This window comes from Cervus canadensis, chromosome 12, assembly GCF_019320065.1.
Source record: "Cervus canadensis isolate Bull #8, Minnesota chromosome 12, ASM1932006v1, whole genome shotgun sequence".
In the NCBI taxonomy this organism is placed as follows: Eukaryota; Metazoa; Chordata; class Mammalia; order Artiodactyla; family Cervidae; genus Cervus; species Cervus canadensis.
The window spans coordinates 20,500,541-20,524,607 of record NC_057397.1 but is presented as its reverse complement, the minus strand read 5'-3'; positions in this window follow the sequence as shown (position 1 = coordinate 20,524,607).

Below are 24,067 nucleotides of genomic sequence, written 5' to 3'. Positions count from 1 at the left end.
ATGGCATTCTTATTGGTCATCCAAAGGGTGCAAATGGCTTTCTGAAATAAAGCCTTTTGTGGTGACTGCACCTCAATTCCACAATCCAATGAACTCATTGTCATGCTTTTTTTATTACTAACTCCAACTCCTCTTTAATCACGAGACACATTCTGTATGTGGAACATACTGGAGGCACATACTCGGCATTACAGTTCTGACGCTTGTTGGTTGAGGACAGCTCTCAAAGAATGCACTCCTTTACCCACAACAAATTCATGATTTAACCGGTGCAGATGGAGTGCTAAACTTAAACTAAACAAACAGCGTAAAACATTACACCATCCACGGTGGTCTCTATATCCCACTCCTGGCTTACTCAGATGGCTCTGCTTTACAGAAGAAACAGGGGTTTCCCTGGTGGTCCAGTGGTTAAGACTCTGCCCTTCTAGTGCAGAGGTCTCAGGTTCAATCCCTGGTTTGGGAACTAAGTCGCACATGTTGTGTGGTGCTGCAAAAATTTATAAATATATACATTTATATAAATAAAACAGGAAATAAAGAAGAAACGTCTGTTCCACCCAGACAGGAGAACCCTGAGGACACTGGGGGCTGGTGGTCCAGGGGACCCTGCCCTACAAACGCAAGGTCCAGCAGGACAAGGTGATTGTGGGTTTAGTTCATTTATGACGCGTTTTACTCTTTGTATGTCGTCTACCATCCCCCACGGCATCGTGTGTGGTCTGACTCCCAAGTCAGAGGTCCTGAGCGCCCTCAACCCCACTGCTCTCCATCACAAGTTGGGGGGCCTCATCTAAGCATAGGATGCTGGGCCCCCCCAGAGGGCTTGGTGGGGCCCGGAAAGATGCATTTCTAAAAGTTTCCCAGGAGACGCAGATGCTGCTGGACCGCAGCCTTTGGAGGAGCACCATCATATTAATATCTGAATCTTGCAACATCAGGCCCAAGACAAACCCCACTTCATCCACCTAGATCTCATTTCCTATTTTTTAAAACTGGGTCTTAGTTGGTGAAGAATTTGCCAGCAGTCCAGGAGACCCCAGTTTGATTCCTGGGTCAGGAAGATCCACTGGAGAAGGGATAGCCTACCCACTCCAGTATTCTGGTCTGGAGAATTCCATGGACTGTATAGTCCATGGGGTCGCAAAGAGTCGGACATGACTGAGAAACTTTCACTTCACTTCACTTTACAAGATTACTGTGCACCCAGGGCCATTGGACCTGAGATGCGCCTCCCAGGGAGAATCACATCCATTTTCGCAGAGGCTTTGGATGTGGTGGGAAAGCGTGGAACTGTGCAGAGTGGGCTGCGTGTGAGATGCTGGGAGTTAGGACGGTGCTGGGACGGTGCTGGGACTGTGGAGAGTGTGTCAAGGAGAGCTGGCCCTGTGCTCTCAGGATGTTGAGCCTTGGGGGTGCAGTTCCTGAGTGCTCCCATCTCTGGAATTCCCATTTCAGGAGCCAGTGAAGAACCTCCTCCTGGCCTCGAGCCCATCCATCCACGTAGAAGCAACATCACATGCAGCAAATTCTGGACCTCTCTGAGCCCCCATTTCCTAATTTATGAAGTGAGACAGCGTGCATGCTCGTGTCAGACTCTTTGTGACCCCATGGGCTGTAGCCCACCAGGCTCCTCGGTCCATGGGATTCTCCAGGCAAGAATGGGTTGCCATTTTCTCCTCCAGGGAATCTTCCCCACCCAAGGATCGAACATACCTCTCCTGAAGGAAGCAAATGCTTTTCCTCAGCAGTGTGGAGTAGCTTGCCATGTGCTACAATCTCAGCAACGTTGGAACCAAATACAGGCCACCAGACTTGCTAATCCCTTTTGTAACAGTTTTAGATGTTTTCCATATAATGTAATCAAGAGAACATTCATTGAACAAATATTTATTGAACACCCAGTGTGTGCCTGGTGGGTTTCTAGCCTCGCGGGCTGCACCAATGACGTATGACTCACGGGTTCAGACCACTTTAGCTTCCTATGAGCAGATACTTGATGTACCTTGGGAAGGTAAATCAAATGTTGGTTTAGCCAAAAAAATTCATTAGGATTTTTCTATAACATCTTACAGAACAACCCAAATGAAATTTTTGGCCAGTCCAGTAGTTTTATATATTTTAAATTCTTATTCACAACTGGTTTCAACACAAAAAAATGCAGATCTCAGACTGTGTTAATATTATTTACTTTATGACAAGAAACAGAGAGGGCTTAGTACTGTTTATTAGTGAAGTGAAATGAAGTGAAGTGAAGTCGCTCAGTTGTGTCCGATTCTTTGCGACCCCATGGACTGTAGCCTACCAGGATCCTCAGTCCATGGGATTTTCCAGGCAAGAATACTGGAATGGGTTGCCATTTCCTTCTCCAAGTACTGTTTATTAGGGGCTCATTTATGTCTATGCTTTGAACGGTGGTGCTGGAGAAGACTCTTGAGAGTCCTTTAGACAGTAAGGAGATCAAACCAGTCAATTCTAAAGGAAAAAACCCCTGAATATTCATTGGAAGGACTGATGCTGAAGCTCTAATACTTTGGCCACCTGATGCAAAGAGCCAACTCATTAGAAAAGACTCTGATGCTGGGAAAGATCAAGGGCAGGAGGAGAAGGGGGTGATAGAGGATGAGATGGTTGGATGGCATCACCGACTCAATGGACATGAGTTTGAGCAAATTCCGGGACATAGTGAAGGACAGGGAAGCCTGGCATGCTGCAGTCCATGGGGTTGCAAAGAGTTGGACATGATTGAGAGACTGAACAGCATTTATTTCTAAGGGTAGAGCTTTGGGCAGGGGCAAGACTGGTGGGGGGTGACCAGGGAACATGAAGCAGAGCGGGACAGGGGGCAGGCCGGCCCTTGGGGCTGGTGCATGCACACCGAGCACTGGCCTTTGGTCTTTGGCTACTTGGGCGCTGCCTGCCCTTTGACCTCCTGACCCTTCAGCAAGCTGTAGCTGACCTTTGTTTTGCCTTCAGAATTGCTTCTTCACTCTCCATGCCCTTTGTTTATGCTGTATCGTCTTCCTGTCCCTTTCCTTAGACTGTTTTGTGTATCAAGTTGGGCTCCTTGATGAGAGGCTGTCTGCAGGCTCCCTACATTCAGGACAAGCTTGTGTGGCAATGAGCTGTTTACAGTAGAAAATGCCCCTGGCACTCCCTGCTAAGTTGATGGTGACCTGCCAGCACCCGGGTGCTGTACTATCTGCTGCTTAGTCGCTTCAGTCATGTCCAACTCTGTGTCACTATGGACTGCCGCCCGCCAGGCTCCTCTGTCCATGGGATTCTCCAGGCAAGAATACTAGAGCGGGTTGCCATGCCCTCCTCCAGGGGAGCTTCCTGACCCAGGGATTCTCCTGTGTTGCAGGCAGAATCCTTTCCTGTGGAGCCACCACGGAAGCCCAGGAATACTATCGATTTATTTCAATTATTAAAAACCAGGCATCTGAGTAGACCGTTCCTCTACGCATTGCTTTCGATGGGTTTTATTTTTGCTACATTTCCTAAGATGGGACTTGACATTCTTAAAAAAAGAAAAACATTCCCTGATCACTGAAAATATCCTGGATACAAAAGGGCAGAGAGCAGGGATGATGAGATACATTCTCACTCACCTAAGACAAGAGGAAAAGAAATAAGAAACACATAGGAAGGAGAGATGAGGATGTGTACATGAGCATTCATTAAGAACATCAGGCTTGTCTATGGCAAGCTTCTACTGCCCTCATTAAATGGTCTCATTTGGCTTCCCCAGGTTTACTGAGTTATAATGAACATAAGTGAGAAAGTGTGCAAGTTGCTCAGTCAGGTCTGACTCTTTGCAATCCCATGGAATTCTCCAGGCCAGAATACTGGAGTGGGTAACCTTTCCCTTCTCCAGGGGATCTTCCCAACCCAGGGATCAAACCCAGGTCTCTCACATTGCTGGCTGATTCTTTACCAGCTGAGCCACAAGGGAAGCCCGAGAATACTGGAGTGGGTAGCCTGTCCCTTCTCCAGCGGATCTTCCTGACCCAGGAATCGATCCAGGTCTCCTGCATTGCAGGCAGATTCTTTACCAACTGAGCTATCAGGGAATTAACATAGAGCACTGTGTTAATTCAAGATGTAGAACATAATGACTTGATATATGTGTAGATTTTGAAGTGATTACCGCGATAAGTTTAGTTAATGTCTATCACCTTATAAAGTTTTTTTTTCTTGTGACAATGTTGAAGATCTTATCAACTTTCAAATACACAATAAATTATTGTTAACCATAGTCCCTGCCCCCTACATTCCATTCCCATGACTTATTTATCTTGTAATTTGAACTTTGTGTTTTTGACCATCTTCACCCATTTTGCCCATGTTCCATCCTTGCCCCTGGCAACCACCAATCTGTTCTCTGTATCTATGAATCCAGTTTTTTGTTTTTTTTAAAGATTCCTCATGTAAGTGAAATCATATGGTGTTATCTTTCTCTGACATTTTTCACTTTCCCTCTAGGTCCATCCATGTTGTTGCAAATGGTGGGATTACCTTCTTTTTCATGGCTGAGTAATACTCCATTATATATACACATCACGGCTTTACTCATTTATCTGAGGGTGGGGAGCAGCCCAGGTGGAATGTTGTCCAGTGCCCCCCCAACCATGCCCAGGGGCAGCCTGGCAGCATGTTCACTCCCACCACATTCCCAGGTCAGCTCATTCATTAAGAACATTAGGCTTACTTATGAGGGGTGTGGGGTGGATGTTACTAATGGTGCTGCCAGCTCGGAGCCTGCTGCAGGTGCTGTTCTCCTGTCATACGTATCAGACCAGTGAAATCACTTTGCTTAACTTCATTTAAGCCAGCATTTCCCAGACATGTGGACCGCAGGCCACTTAATCAGGCCCCACAGATCTGCAGACCACGGCTCTACGGGGAGGTCAGGGCCCCTCATCACTTGAACATCCTGCATCCTCAATGGGTACCAACTGGCTGGAGTTGCTTGGCTATCAGAACTGTGCATTCATTTGTCCACAGTGTGTACTGAGGGCCTATCCCGCCCAAGGACCGTTTCAGGGCCTGAGACACCTTTGGAGCGTCCACTGCATCGAGGAAACAGGAGGTGAAGATGCAGGTGTCTGTCTGCTGATGGAGGAAGACAGATCTATTCCTCCCAGGGCTGGTGGGAGGCCTGTGGACAGGTGATGGGTGAGCAGAGGAGGAGAGGCCTCCAGGGGGCCTGGGGAGAGCCTTCTAGGTGGGGAGAGCCTTCCAGGTAGAGAGGGCCTGCCAGCAGCACCACCAGGAATGGGGGAGGGTGATGACCCAACTGCAGGAAGGAGGGCAGTGGTCAGAGAGGGGCCTGGGGTGAGATAGACAGGCCCCCAGACTCTGCAAAGGCCTGGGGCTGGACCACAGGGGCCGTGGGTCCACAGGAGGGTCCTGAGCAGGATGGCAGGTGACGTCTTCACGTGGATCCCAGGCAGGTGCGCAGGGCGGGGGTGCAGGGAGCCCGCAGAGGCACGGTTGGAAGCAGGGCAGGTTCAAGTCTTCCACGCTAGCCCGGGCAAGAGCCTGAGTGCTGGTCCTGGGCTGGTGGCAGCGGCCACACTGAAGAGGAGCTGAAATCGGAGGTCACATCTCAGACGCGTTACATGTAGCTTCTAGCTAAGATCTCAGTGTTACTGTCCGCAGGAGGTTCAATGTGCAAACAGGTGGCACGGACTAGGTGGTTTCCCAGGATCGCTCTGGGTCACACGGGCCCCAAGGCTAATGAGCTGCCTGTTTGCAGCTTCTCCTAGAAATGCCGTTGCCCGGGGAAGACAGGACAGGATGTGTCCTGTGACCTGTGACCTATGTGACCAGACCCTGTGACCGGGGCCTATGACCCAGGCTCCACACCCAGCATTGTCATCACTCACAGAGGCCTATTTAGAAAGGCTGCCCCTTACATTACTAACCACAATTAAAAATGCATAACAATTAAATAGGGCTTCCTAGGTGGCTTAAATGCTAGAGGATCTACCTGCCAATGCGGGAGACCTGGGTTCGATCCCTGGGTTGAGAAGATCTCCTGGAGAAGGGAATGGATACCCGCTATAGTTTTCTCGCCTGGAGAATCCCATGGACAGAGGACCCTGGCAAACTACAGTCCATGATGCTACAAAGAGTTGGATATGACTGAATGACTGAGCACGCATGCATATTAATTAAATAAAGAAACGAATATTGGGTTGGGGGGAAAATTTAACCTTTCAGTTGGTATTTATTCTGAAACAGGAACATGGGAATCCAGATGCCTGGGGAATGAGAGGACACTGCCTGGATCCCCCTCCTGGGAATCCTGAGCGAACGGGCAGCCCCAGGTGGGCAGAATTCAGCTTCTGTTCAGTTGCCTGAATGCAGTGCAAGAGTCAGGGCTTTAGAAATCCTCTCCCACAGCTGGTGGCCAGGTGCCCTCAGAAGTAATTAAACACCCCTCCTTTCGGCAGCAGAAACCCCTCCTTGAAAACAATGCCAGGCTCTTGGAAAAGAAACAGTAAGAGAGGAAGAGAGAAGATAAAGGAGCCCAATGAGGTAGGTTTCCTTGAACAAAGGTGGGATACGCTGAGGTTTGGTGACCTCTGTCTCAGGCTGAGATGCCCTGAGGGGTTCTTCCTGTGAGGGGCCTGGGAGTGGTGGATCAGGCATCTTGCAGGGGGACACACACCCGTGGCGATCATTCACGCTGCAGACCTGGCGGGCGCTGCACGGTGTGATCTAAGAGCACAGTGAGATTTTACGAGCCTGGCACGCTCTTCAGTTGTGGACTTTACCTAAGTCAACAAAGCCGTCTGTCTGGTCCAAAGTTTTCCTTTGTTTTGTACTGAAGTGGCTTCTTAGGAAAATGGCTAAGTTTTCAGCTATTTTAGGAGAAACAAGAAACACTGGCTTGCTTTTTCCTTTGTTATCTTTAAGGAAAATAACCCCTTTAAAATGAAAGAGTAAAGAAGTATCTACAGAATTCAAGTCAGCAGAGTGGGCCTTTATTTTAAAGAAAAATGCTATGGTGGTTTGAGGATTTTTAAGAAATTTCATTGAGATTTTGAAGTGTGGTACAACCTAATGGGACTAAGAAAAATGATTTAAAATCACATATTTATAGAAAGTCATGTTTTATATAATTTCTCTATCTATAAACTTTATAAACTGATATAACCACAATTAAACACTCTGCACTGCAAATTAAAAATTTCTCTCCCTAGACTAATGCATTTTAAATTTCCTTAAGTCATTTTGTGAACTGACGGAGAGGTTGTTCTCATACTTTTCAGTTTTATAGTTACCTAGTCATCCCCATTGAGGGTATGTGTCATCACAGACTGAGACCATAAATCAAATATGGGAAGTTGTGGTAAGCTGCTCAAATGAAAACCAAGACAGTTTTCATTTTCAGATTGAAATTAGCTTATGTGAAATTTTGATTCAAAATCGTAAAGAACTATTTTGTTTTCGTTTTTTTTAGCTCAGGAAAATTCAAGCTTAAAAGTTGTTATGAAAACTTGATTTCTTTGGGAGATTAGCTTATCCAGATAACATGAGGCTCTTAAAATGGTAAAAAAAACTGTTAGCAAAAGTACTTTTGGATAGATCCAGATTGTTAGTCAGACTAAGATTTTTAGATATCCAATTTCTTGATCAAATGAAAGTGACAGATAATTTGGTAACTTACCTAAATTATTTCAATTTTGTCAGCTTCCATAGGGACAGAATATTCAACGAAAAAGATGTGGGCTAGTATAGGAGAACTGGGATGAAGATGGCGTATTACTGTGAAAACTACCCCGAAAGTTCCATGTGCTATCCTTCGTCACTGAGGTGCTTTAAATGCTAAGAGCCACGAGATGTGGGGCTGAATAGCCCAGTCCAAAGCGTCGTCAGCACTGAACCACTTCCTCCATCACATTTCACTTCTTTATCTTGATGAGTAATTTGAAAATCTTGAAAATATATCTACCTCCTGGATAGAGACTTAGGTCCTGTAAGAGTAACGAACCTAAACAACATCTTTCATTGACAAAATGCACAGGAGGGGGTGGATTGAGTTAGATTCTACCTTTAAGTATTTATGCTATTGGAGTCATGCTGAGATTGTCATTCTAAACATTGTTTCTGGGTTTAATAGAGGTTTCAGAAGCCAAAGGGTCTGTGCTGACTTCTGACAGCATCACTCATTTCACAAGCTCATTTTAAGCAGCGTCTGTAGGACTTCTGTGTAGTGGGAGCAAGTTTGCAAATGTATTGAGTATCTATAGCATTTTAACAAATCGGGGAGAGCATAACATAGGCTATATTTTCTTATCTGTGCAAATCAGCAGCAATTTTACCAAATGTTAAAAAAATTTTCACAGTGTCTTCAAAGATCAGGTACATTGCTTCATGTTTAAGTTGTTTAAATTTATTTAGAAAAAAAATTTATTTAGGTGTCATTATGTTAGTTCCCATACTTCCTTAAAGGGAGGACCATTTCAAAATGTCACTGCCAAAATAGTCGTTGTCTAGAATTCTCTTGAGCCAAATAAAAAAATGATGAAGGCTCATTTTGCCTATCGGATTTCATATTTATTTTCCTGCTTATGATGTTACTAGCCATGTAGCTGAAAGGATAACTTTGTGCACATAAGCCAATGCAAAGTTGCTCATGCAAATGTTTTTGTAATTGCTGGAATATATCTCTGGCTGATTTGACTGCTATTTTGGATTTTTTTTCCTGTTCTGTTTTATTGATGCACTTGTGTTCCAAGTAAATTTCCAAAAGTCAAATACATTTCAGGTTTAACACACCTCAAAGTATTTTTCCTTGATTCCAAAATAACATATTATCCACTAACAAATTCTATTCTGAGCGATCCTTCAAAGATATTTCAGATAGCACTCAGAATTTCAAGCCACATTTCAGAATTTATGAAGTCTGTGAACTGATTTGAATCTCTGCCAAGTGCTATAAAAGTTGACCTTTAAAGTTTTACAAATGTTCGGTTATTTTTCTGCTCTTTCTGAACATTGCTTGAAGTAGAAGTAAGGCATTTTCAAGAAAGAGTCTAACCAAAGTGTTCTGAAAGAGATCCTTATCTTTTATTCTTATTTATGTTATTTCTATAGCAACCAGTGTGCCAGGGTATTTGCTTTTCAAATATATTTGGTTACAGGTATTAATACGCCCCAGAGCTGGTACAAACTGTTTAATCCTAGAATTAACCATGAACACCTGTCCTGAACTTTAACGGTAATAACTACATTGTTATTTTTTAGAATTCATAAGCAGGACAATAAGAAATTGCTATTTGAATAGAGAAAAAAAAATGAGTTGCTGTCTTTTTGGTAAACAAATCTTGCTTCTGAATGAAAGTTGCACCAGCATAGGCTGAGACCGGTGGTACATATTTTTCCATTGCCATTTCCTAGGGATTATGTATTTTACGTTTGTTCAACACTGATGGCAATCTAATTAGAAGACCCCAGACTGAATTCTTTGGTTTGGTTTTTTAAGGACCTTGCAGTTCATCTGCTTGTTATTACTGTTGTATTTAAAATCAGAGTCTATACTATTTTTGAAGAGTAAATTTAACATAGTTTTTATTTGTGCATCTTAGAGTCTTTAAAAAAATAGTCAATTTCTTAGAGATGTCAATATTTGCCACTTACTCCATTGTGCACACGTACAACCGGGGCTGGGTTTAAAAAAACAATGTGCCTTAAAAACCAGTTAAGGGAAGACTCATCTTTAACTTTTTTTCCTTCTAAGAAACTCCTTGCATATTTTGCTCGACTTGGATTGTGGTTAATAATCTTTATTTGCAAAGTCAAATTAATCCACAGACACAAGCCTGAATCTTTTACACAGCAAAAGAATTTTTTAAGGCTTTAATTTTCTCCCTTGATTATTCTTTTAACTATAGTATAACTATATTGATCCAGTTTTCTTTCCCTAATTTCTTTTAAAAATTTTATTTTTAACTTTATCAGAGAATAGTTGATTTACAATGTTGTATTAGCTAATGTGTACAGTAAAGTGATTCAGTTTATATATATGTGTATTTTCAGGTTTTTCCCTTATAGGTTTATTACAAAATACTGAGTACAGTTCTCTGTGCGATACAGTATGTCATTATTCTTTATCTATTTTATATATATTAGGGTGTGTGTATGTTAATCCCAAGCTCCTGGTTTATTCCTCCCTGCTTTCCCTTTTAGTAGCCGTAAGCTTGTTTTCTATGTCTGTGAGTCTATTTTTGTTTTGTATGTAAGTTCATTTGTATCATTTATTTTAATTCCACATGTATGTGATTTTACATGATGTTTGTCTTTCTCTAACTTACTTCACTTAGTATGATCAGCTCTAGGTACATCCATGTTGCCGCAAATGGCATAATTTCATTCATTTTTGAAGATGAGAAGGATTTCTGTATTAATCCAAATAGGACATGGTTAAAACTAGTTTGAAAAATATTGAAACCAGAGACGGCATTATGATAACTGGGCATGGATTTTGTTTGCTTGTTGCTGTTATTTTGTGTTTAGCTTTTCCATGAACATTGATTTCTAAAATAAAACTCATTCTAGTTCATTTGTGTGCTAGATATTTAAAGTCAATAATATATGTGTAAATTTCACTTTTTTAGTAATAGGTTAAATAACTAAAGGTAATATAAAAACTAATGCTGTGTCAAATACTTAACCAAATAGTGCTTTATAAATAAACCTTCCCAGATTCCCTTTTTTTTTTTTTTCTTTCTGATGATTTCTGTTGCCCTCCCTTCCCCGCAGAAGTCTCTACTCTGAAGCTGGGGAAGGGGTACCCTAGGGTTCTTACTGACATCCCACTGTCTGGATTTTCATTTGCTATTTATTCTATTGACCACTAACATCTTCTGATGAAATAGGTGATTCTAATGCCACAGATATAAAGAGCAATTAAAAGTCTTCACTGCTCTATAAAATAATAGTCACTTAGAACTTTTACAGTAATTAATAAAAGACGTCCAGCTTTTCACCAAAGCATGTTACTTACTTTCTGACTGTGTCTCATGAAGAACTGAATGCAAAACACCCGCCCATGATAAATAAATCTGTGTACATTAGCATGGAGGTTTTGAATACGAACAAACAGGGAAAAAGGAGAAGTTGCTGCAGGACTGAAGTTGGAGTCACGTGACTTCAAAGTTTGTGGAAAGTTTTTCCCCTTTTTTCGTGCTCTATGTGTGCGTCAAGGATCCAGAGGTGAGTCCTTCAAAGTTGTCAACTTCGTTTTCTTCAGCTGGTTTGGAGCTGCCTTTCCACCTGCTTTCACAAGTAAGATCTTTAAACAGTTTTAAAAAGACTGATACTCTGACTTTTTTCTTCAAAATTTAGATGGAAGTGCAGCTGTGGTTTCCTTGTTAAGAATTCTTCTTTTTCTGCCTTTAAATTTCTTTCTGACCTAAGTTTATTGGGACATTTAAAAATTTTATTGCATGGGTGAAAAAAAAATGGTCTTTCTTTGTAGTGTAAGATGATTGATGCTTGGTGTGCTATGATGTGTTGTGTTTGACTAGTTTGGGCTGAGTTTTAAAGGGAATGTAATAGTCACTACTGTGTGTTGTTTACACTTGGTAACTGAACCTGGAAGAAAATTGCTCGATGTGTGCATAAAAGCGTGTACTCAAGCTCATCACCCAATCCACACTGGGCACTGGGGATGGGAGAGCATGTCCAAAATGTGGCTATTCTTACTAAGTTAGGAAATACATTTTTCCAAATGCCAGTGAGTCACTCCCATCTCGGGAACTGCTCTGTGTTACTCACCAGCACATCAGCCACAAGGCTTCCTAAAGTCCTGAGACACTGCCCAAGTCATTGCCCCCAAGAGCCTCACCAAGCTGGTACACTTCCCTGACCTCCCCTAGGACTCATGTTGGAAAGGAGAGCCCCTCAAGGCCTCCCGGTTGTGGGTCTCTTAACACGTGTTCTTGGGAGTCTCATGGATTTGTGTTTTGGCCATTCACCTAAGTTTAAGAACCTCATAGGACAAATACTGTCTTGACTTCTTTAAAAGTGTTTTTCTATCACTAGCTGCCCTGAAGTGATATCCTGTTGCATGAAAAACAGACGTTCAAAGCATTACTGCTGAAGGAATGAGGTTAAATGTCTTTATTTGTAGACAATTCTTGTGGTTTTCTGATATCATCAATGCTCTTATGAGTTCTGTGTATTAATTTTTGACTCTCATGGTAAAGAGCTGTCCCATAATCCACGTAAAGTTTGTGATAAAAATATGTTCTGTCTCCTACGGAAGGAAAGGTGTGACGTGACTGCTTTTTCTCTAAAATAGTAACTCACAAAACCAGGTGGTAAAGACCTCTGTGGGGTATGATCACTCACTTTCATTACTAGTAAAGCTTAATTTATTCTTTTTTTTCCATTTGTTATGGAGAATAGTAGATTAATGGCTGCTCAATAAAAAAGCGTGCATGCTCAGTCATGTCTGACTCTGTGACCGCCAGGCTCCTCTGTCCATGGAAATCCCCAGGCAAGAATACTGGAGTGGGTTGCCATGCCCTCCTCTAGGGGATCTTCCCAACTCAGGGATAGCACCCAGGTCTCCTGCACTGCAGGCAGATTCTTTACCACTGGGCTTCCCCCTAACCATTGGACTGCCACAGAATCCCCTGTGTCTGCTATTAATATTTTGATAAGGATGCTTTTAGGTGTTTGGAAGTCTGATTTGATCCCAGGATCCATGTATCTCTCAGTCAATGAACGTTTTTTTTCCCTAGTAGCAGCCAGGAGAAAAGCCTCACTTTTTGTTGAGAGGTGAGAGTTCTGTCTGAACAGTGAGGTGTCTAGAGCTGGGGCAGATCTGATTATGTGTCTTTCCTGTACGGGAGGCGAAAGCAAGGTCATCTGAGGAGGGCCCAAAGTCTCTTTAGAAAATACTCTGGGCGCATGGCAAGGCTCTGAGACTTTGTCACATAGAACATGGTCACAGATGTGTTATCTCTCTTCTGCCATTGAGTTATTCAGATTTTCTGTTTCACTTTTTGTCAGTTTTTAGAGAATTATTTTTCAAAGAAATTTTCTATTTAATCTATATTTTCATATTTAGTGGCATAAAGTTGTTCACAATGTTATTACCATTTAATGTTTGTAGTAAGTGTATCAACAACCTCTTTTGCCATTGTGATGATTATAATTTGTATTCTTTCTCTTTTCTTTCCTTTTCAACCTAGTGTATCAATATTGCTGGTCTTTCCAAAGCACCGTCTTTTGACTTTGCTAATTTTCTCTGTATTTTCTCTCTTTAAAAAAATTTATTGATTTCTGTTCATTTATTTCCTTTTTCCTGTTTACACTGGGCTTACCTTTACTTTTTAAACTCATAAAGTAGAAACTTAGTCACTGATTTAGAACTTTCTTCTTTTTAATATAGGCATGTAAAGCTATAAATTTCTCTCAAAACTCTTTAGTTGCATCTCACCAATTTTTATGTTATATTTTTAATTTTGATTTTCTAATTTCCCTTGTGATTTCTTCTTTGATCAATGTGCTGTTTAATTGCTAAAAATGTGAAGATTTCCTAATTATCTTATTGATTTCCAATTATATTCCACTGTGGTCACACAACATTCTCTTTGGGACTTTAAACCTTTTAAATCTGTTTAGACTTGTTTTATGGCCCTACATATGGCCTATTTTTTCATGGTACTGTGTGACTTGAAAGGAATGTGTATTCCATAATTGCGCTATAAATATCAGTCAGAACATATGGTTGGTATAATCTTCAGTCACCTGTGTACCTACATTTTGTCTAATTGTTTTTATCAATTTGCAAGAGAAGAGTGCTAAACATTTTAAGTATAGTTATATATAGGATGGCTTCCCAGGTGGAGCTAGTAAAGAACCTGCCTGCCAATGCAGGAGCTGTAAGAGACTCAGGTTCAATCCCTGGGTTGGGAAGATCCCCTGGAGGAAGGCATGGCAACCCACTCTAGTCTTGCCTGGAGAATCCCAAGGACAGAGAAGCCTGGTGGGCCATGGTCCATGGGGGTCACAGGGAGTTGTACATGACTGAACATGAGCATCTTTGTTAATACTTTCTGTCTTTTGAAGTCTATTTAGTCTGATGTTAATGTATAGTCATTTCAGCTTTCTTATGCTTATTGTCTGTATGGGATGTCTTTTTTATCCCTTGACGTTTAACTTGACTGGGTCTTTATATTAATAGATGCTTCTTGAGATATATAATTGGTCTTGCTATTTTGGTCATCTGACAATTTCTGTCTTTTTGTTGCAATGCTTAATCCAGTAACTTTAAATGCAATTATAACCACGTCACTATTAATAATGTATTATTTAATCTTCTATGTTTTCTATTCCTTTGTTATTCCTTTCTTGCTTTCTTTTGGGCTTTTGCATATCTGTCAGAATTCCATTTTAATGTGTCTTCAATACTGTTTTTCTTAGATCAACGTTTTTCCGAATTAAGTGTATCTTAACTGGTTGAAATATGTTTCCATTTTTTTCTCTCAAGAACACATCAAGAATATACTTTCTAAGCCTTTTCTTTTATCACAATATTCATTCTGTGCAAATCAGTGATTTTTAGTATATTCAGAAAGTTGCACAGTCATCGGCATTATCTAAGACTATTTATTTAAATTGCCACTTAGATTTACTATAGAATGACAAAGAATAAAACAATAGAATGATGTAGAATAAGCAATGTTTGTAGCCATTTTTAGCCATGGTAAGAATAAACATTTATTTCATAGTTTTGGCTCTGCCACCACACATCACACAAAGATGTGTGACTGGATCAACAACAATATTTTTTTCTGAATATCCACTTTCTTTTTAAATAATCTAAGACTGTTTAACTGCAGAACATTTCCAGCAACCCCTAAAGAACCCCTGTACCTAACTGTAGTCACTGTATTCTCCCTGCCCTCAGTCTCCCGTGGCCTACAACTTAGTTTCTGTCCCTACAGGTTTCCCTGTTCTGAACATTGGGTGAGAACGCAACCATGTAACATCCGACCTTTTATATCTGGTTTCTCTCACTCAGCATAATGTTTGCAAGACTTACCCATGTTGTAACATATATGAATGCTTCATTCCTTTTTATGGCTGAGTAATATTTCATTGTAGGAAAGAATGTATCTTGTTTTCCATTCATCTGTTGTTAGATATTGAGCTTCATGCTTTTTGGCTATTATAGATAACGCTGTCATGAACATTTATGTACAAGTTTTTTTTGTGTATATGGGTTTTCACTTCTCTTCGGTGTGTATCTATCTAGGAGTGGAGTTTCTGTGTTATAAGCCTGTCCTTAGAATTTCATCTATTAGTGTCATACATGAGAGATAAGACAGATAATAATACTACTTGGGGTTATAATGCTATTTTTTAAAAACAAAGCGTATATTTCTCTGTAATCAGTCTCTCCCTACATAGATATATAGAGAGTTTTTTCTTTATCACAAATTCAGGGAACCTCCAGGGGTGTGGTCTTGGGGAGAAAAGAGGTTTCGATGTGCCTGCAAATAGCCCTCTATCCAGAAGCCTTTGTGTTGAGTTGTGTGTTCATGGGTGTATGCGTTCAATTTGCTTACATCAACCTTACTTTTAAAGTGGAAAAATAAGTCTTTTTCATGAGAAGTCTTTTAAGATTCTGGCACTTGATTTTGGAAATAGCATAAGTTTGTGTGTGTGTGTGTGTGTGCCTGCTCAGTCACTCAGCTATGTCTGACTCTTTGCAACCCAATGGACTGTAGACCATCAGGCTCCTCTGTCCATGGGACTTCCCCAGTAAAAATATTGGCGTGGGTTCCCATTCCTTCCTCCGTGGATCTTTCCAACCTGCGTCTCCTGCATTGGCAGGCAGATTCTTTACTGCCAGTGTCACCTGGGAAGCCATACATGTATGTGTGTGTGTGTGTGTGTATATATATATACAGGAAAAATATTATATATATAATATTTTACTATAAATATTAATTTAAATTAAATATGAAATTAAATATAAATATTTTAATTATAAATATATAATTTTTTCTGTAGTTATTTTATGGGAAGTTGAAACAAACTGTGACAGGGCAGATGCCATTGGAGCTAAGTGTTTGGGTTCCTCTTTTTTTCTGAGGTTAGTCCATGTTCTGAGTCAAATAGTGAACATATACTTTCACGGTTAAGAAGGGTCTCAACAAATTGACCCTTCAGAGCCTCATATTCAGAGCCTAGACCTTGGACAACATTGTAGAAGGCAATTTTCACAGGTATTTGTCTGACGCTGTAAGGGGGCATCATACTGGGGCCCTTTTAATCATAATTGAACTGAGAGTCTTTTTTAAGAATTAAAAAAAATATATTCATTTCATTTATTTGGCTGTGGGTCTTAGTTGAGGCATACAAGATATTTTAGCTGTGGTGTGTGGGTCTAGTTCCTTGATCGGGGATCAGGGCCCTGCATTGAGAGTGTGGAGTCTTAGCACTGGATTGCCAGTCATGTCCCAACTTTAGCTTTTAAAATTCTCCTAAATAAGCCTCCATGATGGAATGCAAGTCTGCCATTAAACATAGCTGAAAACAATACATTCATTAAAAGGATGTTTGGAGACAAGGAACAGAGTCAAAGTCAGTGCATTATAGCGCTCCGCCCAAGACGGGGTGGAAACACTCCGGAGGGACAGAGCTCTGGAGGCTGACTCTGGGGAGGACGTCAGCTGTTGGCTCTCGATTCTCAGTTAGTCTGAAATAGTACATTCCTATTTAGATTTACTGGGCTTTATTTATTTTCACTTTTCCGATAAAAGTATTTAAAAAAATATTTTCCTTTATTACATTGAAAAAGTGAAAGTGTTAGTCACTCAGTCGTGTCTGATGCTTTGCAACCCCATGGACTGAAGCCTGCCAGACTCCTCTGTCCATGGGATTCTCCAGGCAAGAATACCAGAGTGGGTTGCCATGCCTTCCTCTAGGGGATCTTCCCAGCCCAGGGATCCCCTGTATTGCAGGCAGATTCTTCACCATCTGAGCCACCAGGGAAGCCAGAGGCAACTGCCGTAAGAAGAAAATGTATTTTGGTCTTTGCCACAGTTTTCTGTATCAGATGCAGCGTAATCTATATTTTGTATCACTAGAATGTGAGCCCCTTGAGGAAAGTTTAATCTATGTACGTCTGTGTCTTCAGGGCTTGGTGTATTGCCTGCTCATTCCATCTTAATCAGCATTAACTAATTACTCACAACTTGCCAGTCTCTCCTGTAGGCCCTGGGGAGAAGGTTGTCAACAGTCATAGGACAGTCATACTCAGGTTCCTGTCTGCCAGGGAATAGACAGGGAAGACTTCCTGGAGGAAGCGCCACTTGTGAAATCTGAAGCTTGTGTGCAGGGGTCTGTCTGGTGAAAGGGGGCAGGGAAGCTGTCTCAGACCAAAGGGAGGGCATGAGGAGGGTCAGTGGGCTTAGGGATGGGGGTGTCCTGTGTGATGGGAAGAGGAAGTGGTGAGGGTGGAAGGGAAGAGCCCTGAGCTGGGGGAGAAGGCGGTGTTTTATGCAGAAGCAAGAGCAGGTGAAAGGGTTTAATCTGGGAAGTGATGGAATCTATCTAGCATTTTAAGAAAAGCCTGCTCTGTTGTGGGGGGACAGTTAGTTTGAGGGTACGTGGGTGCTCATTTGTTAGGACTGTGGCTAAAACTCCGTGACAGCAGGAGACACGAAGAATGGACAGGGAGGGGGATATTTTGAGACGTTCTGGTTGGAAATAGCAGAGCAAAGCTAGTTATGGCCCCCAAATTAATAAAAGCAAGAAAAACGTTGTAAACAAAGAAGAAAATCTCATTTTTCATAACCTTAAGTCCTAAGTGATGAGAATATCTGCCAAAAGCTTGGGCGGAATGAAGAGAGACACAAGGAGTGGAAACATATTTCTGAAAGTTCGTGTTAGGACACATTTTCTGGCAGGTGGTGGCACAAATCCGATGGGTGTAATCCATGACCCCTTCCGTGGGCCAGCAGGGTCGGGGTCCCTGGAATCTGCCGGTTTCATGACCCCCCTGCACCACCCAGAGTGAAGGGGGCCTGGGAAGGCAGAGACCCCAAAGATGTCTTTATGAGGGACAGGCGCTGAGGTGTCAGTCAGCTTTCACAGTGCATACACCAGGCACTTATACGTGTCAAGTTCAAGGCCTATGCATTGAGGCACGTGGGCCTTCACTGGGGTGAGCAGCCTGCTGTCGCCACGGTAGGTGGGTAGGGGACAGGGACAGCAGGGCAGGCCCTCTAACTGAGGCTTCCTGTTGCCTGAGGCCACTCTCTTATTTTTCCTCTCAAAGCAAATAGCTTGGCTAGGAGTAATGAATCCCATAAACTATGAATAAAAACTGGACAAAAACCTAGCCTGAGACCTTGACACCAAACGACAAAAAAGTAGAAATTTGCAAAACAAAAACCATTTCAAGAACATGTATGAAAGAAAGTTGCTAAAGTGTAAATACTTGATAGGTCTCTGTAAGATAGAAAAATTATGTTTGTCCTTATTTAGCAAGATGAGATGCTAAAAACAGTGGAAGAAAATATGGAATGAGCTGGCAGAGTTTGGGAAAGAATGGGAACTTAAAAAGAAATGCTAGAAATGGGAATTCCATGTATAAATCAGAAGAATTTGACACTTTTGACCTTGCAGTTATGGTCATGGAGGATAGATATTAATAAACACAGTAACATGAGAAATAACAATTTAAAAAGTTTGGACACAAATTGAATGATGCGCAGCAAAAGAGAACTCTGAAGACAAGATTAAAAAAAGAAATCAACACAAAGAGCATTCAAATACATAAGAAATCACCCTTAATTTAAAAAGTCCAAGGGCTCCTCAATGTTGGAAGCAAAATAACAATGTCTTCTGTCCCCAGAGAAGGGACTTGCCAGCACCAGACCTGGGGCAAACTCCCTGATTCTCTGCATCTCATTTTCTTCCCCTTTAAACTGGAAATCAGAGCGGTACCGTCATCTCCAGGTTTGGAAAACCAAGCTCGTTAATTTAAGTAAAGTGCTGAGATGAGTGTCTGGAGCAGAGCATGTCCTGTACTCTTCTTTCTTCTTCTCAGCTTTCTCTTCCTTTTTTTTTTTTTCTTTCTTAACTTTTTTATTACTGTTACTGTTAACCGAGTTCCCAGAAGATTTGGCCAAGAAAAGAAATAAGCTATAAAAAGATTGGAAGGAAGTGAGAAAATGGCCATTATTTGCTGCTGACTTGATCTACTTAGAAAAATCAAGAAAAAAGTTGAGCCAGATTTCCAGAGGCAAATGAACATAAAAAATTCTATCATGATCCTCCATACCACTATTGATCATCTAGAAGAGGAACTGAGGTGCTTTCAATTAAAATAGCAAGAAAACTATAGAGTTTATGGAAAATTACCTAGCAAAGAACGAATCATGTCTTCAGGGGAAAAATTTAAAACTATTTTAAAACACTTTAGAAAGACTCAAAAAAGATTTATAGTATACTTGTGTATAGGATAATTAATAATGATAGAAATGTTAGTTTTTCCAAATTAGTTTATGCATTCTATTCAGTTTCAAATAAAATCTCAGAAGATACCTGAGGACACCAGGAAAATTGATTCTAAAATGTATATGAACCAATAAGGGCCCCCAAAAAGGTGAGATAAAAGTTAGTCTTTAAAGCTCATTAATCAAACAACAGACTTAAGCATAAAACTATTTAAAAGAAATACAGCCCATGGGGTCACAAACAGTTGGAACGACTGAACGACTGAACTGAATGGACATAAAATAATGGTTTGTTTAATCAAAATTAGGGAGGGGTGGGAGGAAAGGTGGAGGAATTATAATATGCCAAATTACTGATTTTTCATGGTGAATCTAATGCTGGAAAGCTGGGAAATAGATCTCAGTTGTGGATTATTGTACCTTCAAACAATGAAGAACTAGAATTAGGCAACGTGAACAAGCCAGGGAAGGGACGGGAAGGAAGTGGTGGTCATTCAGCAGAATTTCAGAAACCCTGATTTCAAGGCTGCTGCCCACTTTCCGGGTCTATACATGGAGATAATAGGAAATCTAACCTGCTCACAGCCCTTCAGGGATTGGGGACTGTTTCCGAAGGTGAGTGCCTCTGCGTCTCCTTATAAAACGTAACACCCTCTTGACTTGGGGCTTCCCGTGTGCAGCAGACAGAAGAGCTTCTGGTCGCCAAGCAGTTCCTGCCCCCGAAGGCCCGAAACACAATAAAACCAGGAGGCAGGTGCCTGAAGAGTGACGGTATTTTCTTCTGGGACAGCGGGATAGGAAGAAGAGAGGGGCTGTGAGAAATGGCAAGACAAATACAAATGCTCTCTATGCCTGTCGGTTTGCTACATGTTCTAATTCACTCAGTACTTCTCAGGTAGGCCTTGCAGCGGGCTTGCAGACTGGGGGGCTTCGTCCGGGTGCATTCAGTGCTCGGGTTGTCCGAGCCCTGTGTGAGTGCTCATTTAGTCCCTTTGGGACTGTGCATTATCAGATCAAGGACAAGCGACTGACCAATGTTCGTGCTCAGCCATGTCTGACTCCTTGCGACCCCATGGACTGTAGCCCACGGGGTTCTTCTGTTCATGGGATTCTCCAGGCAAGAACACTAGAGTGGGTTGCCATTGCCTTCTCCAGGGGATCTTCCTGACCCAGGGGTAGAACCTGGGTCTCCACACTGCAGGCAGATTCTTTACCCTCTGAGTCATCAGGGAAGCCCTCAAGGGCAAGAGGTCCCATCAAATATGAATTTCAGATAAGCAAAGAATCATTTTGTTAAATTCAGTATGTTCTATAAGGTATCTGAGATATCCTAAAAAACATTTATCAATTATCTGAAATTCAAATTGAACTGGTGTCCTGTACCATTATTCACTAAATATGGGCAACTTCATCTGAGGTAAATGAGAAGCTGCAGGGGAGAAAAAAGAAAGGACTTCTCTTTAAGAAAAGTGAGCAGTACTTTCTGAAGCTGATCAAAACTGTGAGATGCTTTGGGAAGATTCTTTCCTGGAAATAAATGAGATTTGAGCTACATAACCATGATGTCTTCCCACTTGGTCTCGGACGCCTCATGTAACCATGACATCATCCTACCTGATCTCGGGTGCCTCACATAACCATATATACATGGTGATGGAGTGGGTGTTTTTCACAATTTCACAAGCTGCCTTATTTTCTCTGCGAGAAACACGCATCTGCACCTTCAAATTTCTGCTCTTTGGCCCTTTGACTGTCTTCTTCAATCAATGGAACAAGTGGGTCTGGCCAGATTCTCTTTTCTCACTGAGAAGGGACAGTCTCCGTGTGTTCTTTGGTCAAGCTGGCACGTGTCAGTAACAGGAGGGGGCAACTGGATCAACCACAGAGATGGTGATCCAAATGCAGGACAAAACCCTTCAGTGAAAACACAAGGTTTTGTGGAGGGAGGGTTTTGCACGTTTGGTGGTGGCCCTGATACATTTCAGCATCTCTTCTTCTTCCCCACGTGGCTTTGCCCTGGTGTCCGGCTGAGTTGCGGTTCTTCATGCTCTACATCTTGAAATTCAAGAAGCACAATTTGTCTCAAAATCTTTCAGAGAGATAAATCTTTGGGCAAATCAGTTATGTGGAGAATTACTTCTGCTTCCTCCCACTGTCCCTGAAAATAAAAGAACAGATCAGCTATCTTCTTCACAAAATGATTTTGAGGAAGAAATAATATCCACTAAATTGCTTTGTGAGCAAAGTTGATGGTTGTTCTGTGAGTTGAGTAAGGACATTATTAAGTTTTGTTAAGATTTCAGTAAAGATGGCTTACTTCAATTGACATGTAATTTCAATGCATAGAGTTTTGCCACATTTCTATAGCCCTAATATAAGTAATTATTAATTGCTTTAGTCGTTTAGAATCATCAGCCGTTCTTAAGACCATTGTGACTCTCAGTGAAATGGTACATTCTATTTAGAAATGAAAGAAATGTTTGTGTATGCACAGGGACAACTGATCTGAGATTAAAAATTCAGATTTTATTTTTTACTTTAAGGACAAAATTTATCCTTGGCTTGCTCTTTGAGAAACAGAGTCAATATTTTCCCAAGTTATTCAAAATAATCAGATGTTTTGGGAATATATTTTTTGGGAGACAAATAAGATTTGGACTCTGTGAACACAAAGTCATCCTGCTTGATCTTGGGCACCTTTGTGTTTCTGGGGCAATTTATCTTTGTCTGGAATGGAATGCTATCTAGGAAGGAGTCAGTGTGGGAAGGAAGTAGAATAAAACCAGGACTCAGGAAGTGACTTTTTCTGATTTATCTGAATATACTCACAAATGTTAATAACTTCCAACTATTGGCCTGTAAACATTTGTTATCCATACTGCAGTTTTCCAATTCTGTATTGTCACCAGGATATTGTTCCAAAGTGGAATTCCAGTCATGTCATCCCTCTGGGCCACTTCTTCCCTTCCACAACATGCCCTAAGGCAGGAAACTGGAGTGCCCGCCAGGTGCCCTGCCCTCTTTTGCCTCAGCCCTGAGGCTCCATCCTCACCCATGGGGACCCTTATGCTGGTTTTCTATTTCTTGACAGCTACACAGAACTGCACAGATGACCTCTGTCTGAACAACTGCAATGGTCTATTCCCAGTCCTTCATCTTTCTATCAGAAAAACAGCACTTGGGGATCACGCTCTTTTTCATCGACCTTTAATCTTCTGGGGATCTCGTCTCATCTCATGGCTTGAAATATCATCTATAGATCCTTGGCTCCTAAGTTTATGTGTACAACCTAAACCCTTTCCCTAAACTCTAGATCCTTGTATCCAACATCCATTTGTGATATTTCTATTTGGATGAAAATGATGAGAGATATCTTACAGTTAGCAGGATCAACACTGAGCTTCTGATGTCTAATTGTTCTCTCCAAAATTTTGTCCTTGTTTGATTCCTACACCAGTAAGGGTTCATGTCACTCTCCTAGTTTCTCAGGGCCAGTATCTGGGGTCATTCTTCACTGCCCTCTTCTCTCACGTCTCAACATCTGAACCATCCTCGAAGCTGGTCAGTGTTGCCTTCAGAGGCACCGCGTCCCATCACTTGGTCCAGGCCCTGTCACGGCTCCCTGGCCTCCCAGCCACTCTCCCCACTTCTGCCCCCTGGCTGGGCTCTGCCCACTGCAGGCAGAGTGACTCCTGCAACCAAATGACAATCAGATCCAAAGTCTCTCTGCTCAAACTTTCAGTCGTGCTCCAGTTCCTTAGAAGGAACATGGTCCAGTATGACTTGCCCTCCTCTGTTCTCTGACTTCTCTCTCTCCCCTTGATTTACCAAGTTTCTAGCCATGTCTTTTTAAATTTAGTTTTATTGAGCTATAACTGGCTTGCAACACTGTATAAGTTTAAGGTGCATAGCATATGGCTGGACATAGTATAGTGCAAGACAATGATGACCACAACAGCTCTAGAGAACATCCATCACCTCATATAGTTACCCAGAGATGTTTTTCTCTTGTGTTGAGAGCTTTTAGGGTTTATTCTCTTAGCAGCATTCAGATGTACCCACAAAGCAGTGTTAAGCATGGTCCTCATGTTGTACATTACTTCTCGAGGACTTATTTACCTTGTTCAGACACTGAGTCATGTTCACTCTTTGCAACCCCAGTAACTGCAGCATGCCAGGCTTCTCAGTCCTTCACTATCTTTTTACCTTATAATTACCTTGCAAGTCGATGCCTTTTGAACATCTTCATTCAAAACTCACATCTCACCTATGGTTATCACAAATCTGATCTCTTAGATTCCACATATGAGTAAAATAATATGGTATTTGTCTTCTGATTTATTTCACTTAGCCTGATGTCCTCAAGATCCATTCATGTCGGCAGGATTTCCTTCTTTTTGATGGCTGAGTAATATTCCATTGCTTACATGGATCACATTTCCTTTGTCCATTCATTTGTCTGCGGACCCTGATGCTGTTTCTATGCCTTGGCTGTTATAAATAATGCTGTGATAAACATGGGCATCTCTTCAATGTGGTGATTTTGTTTCCTTTAGATAAATACC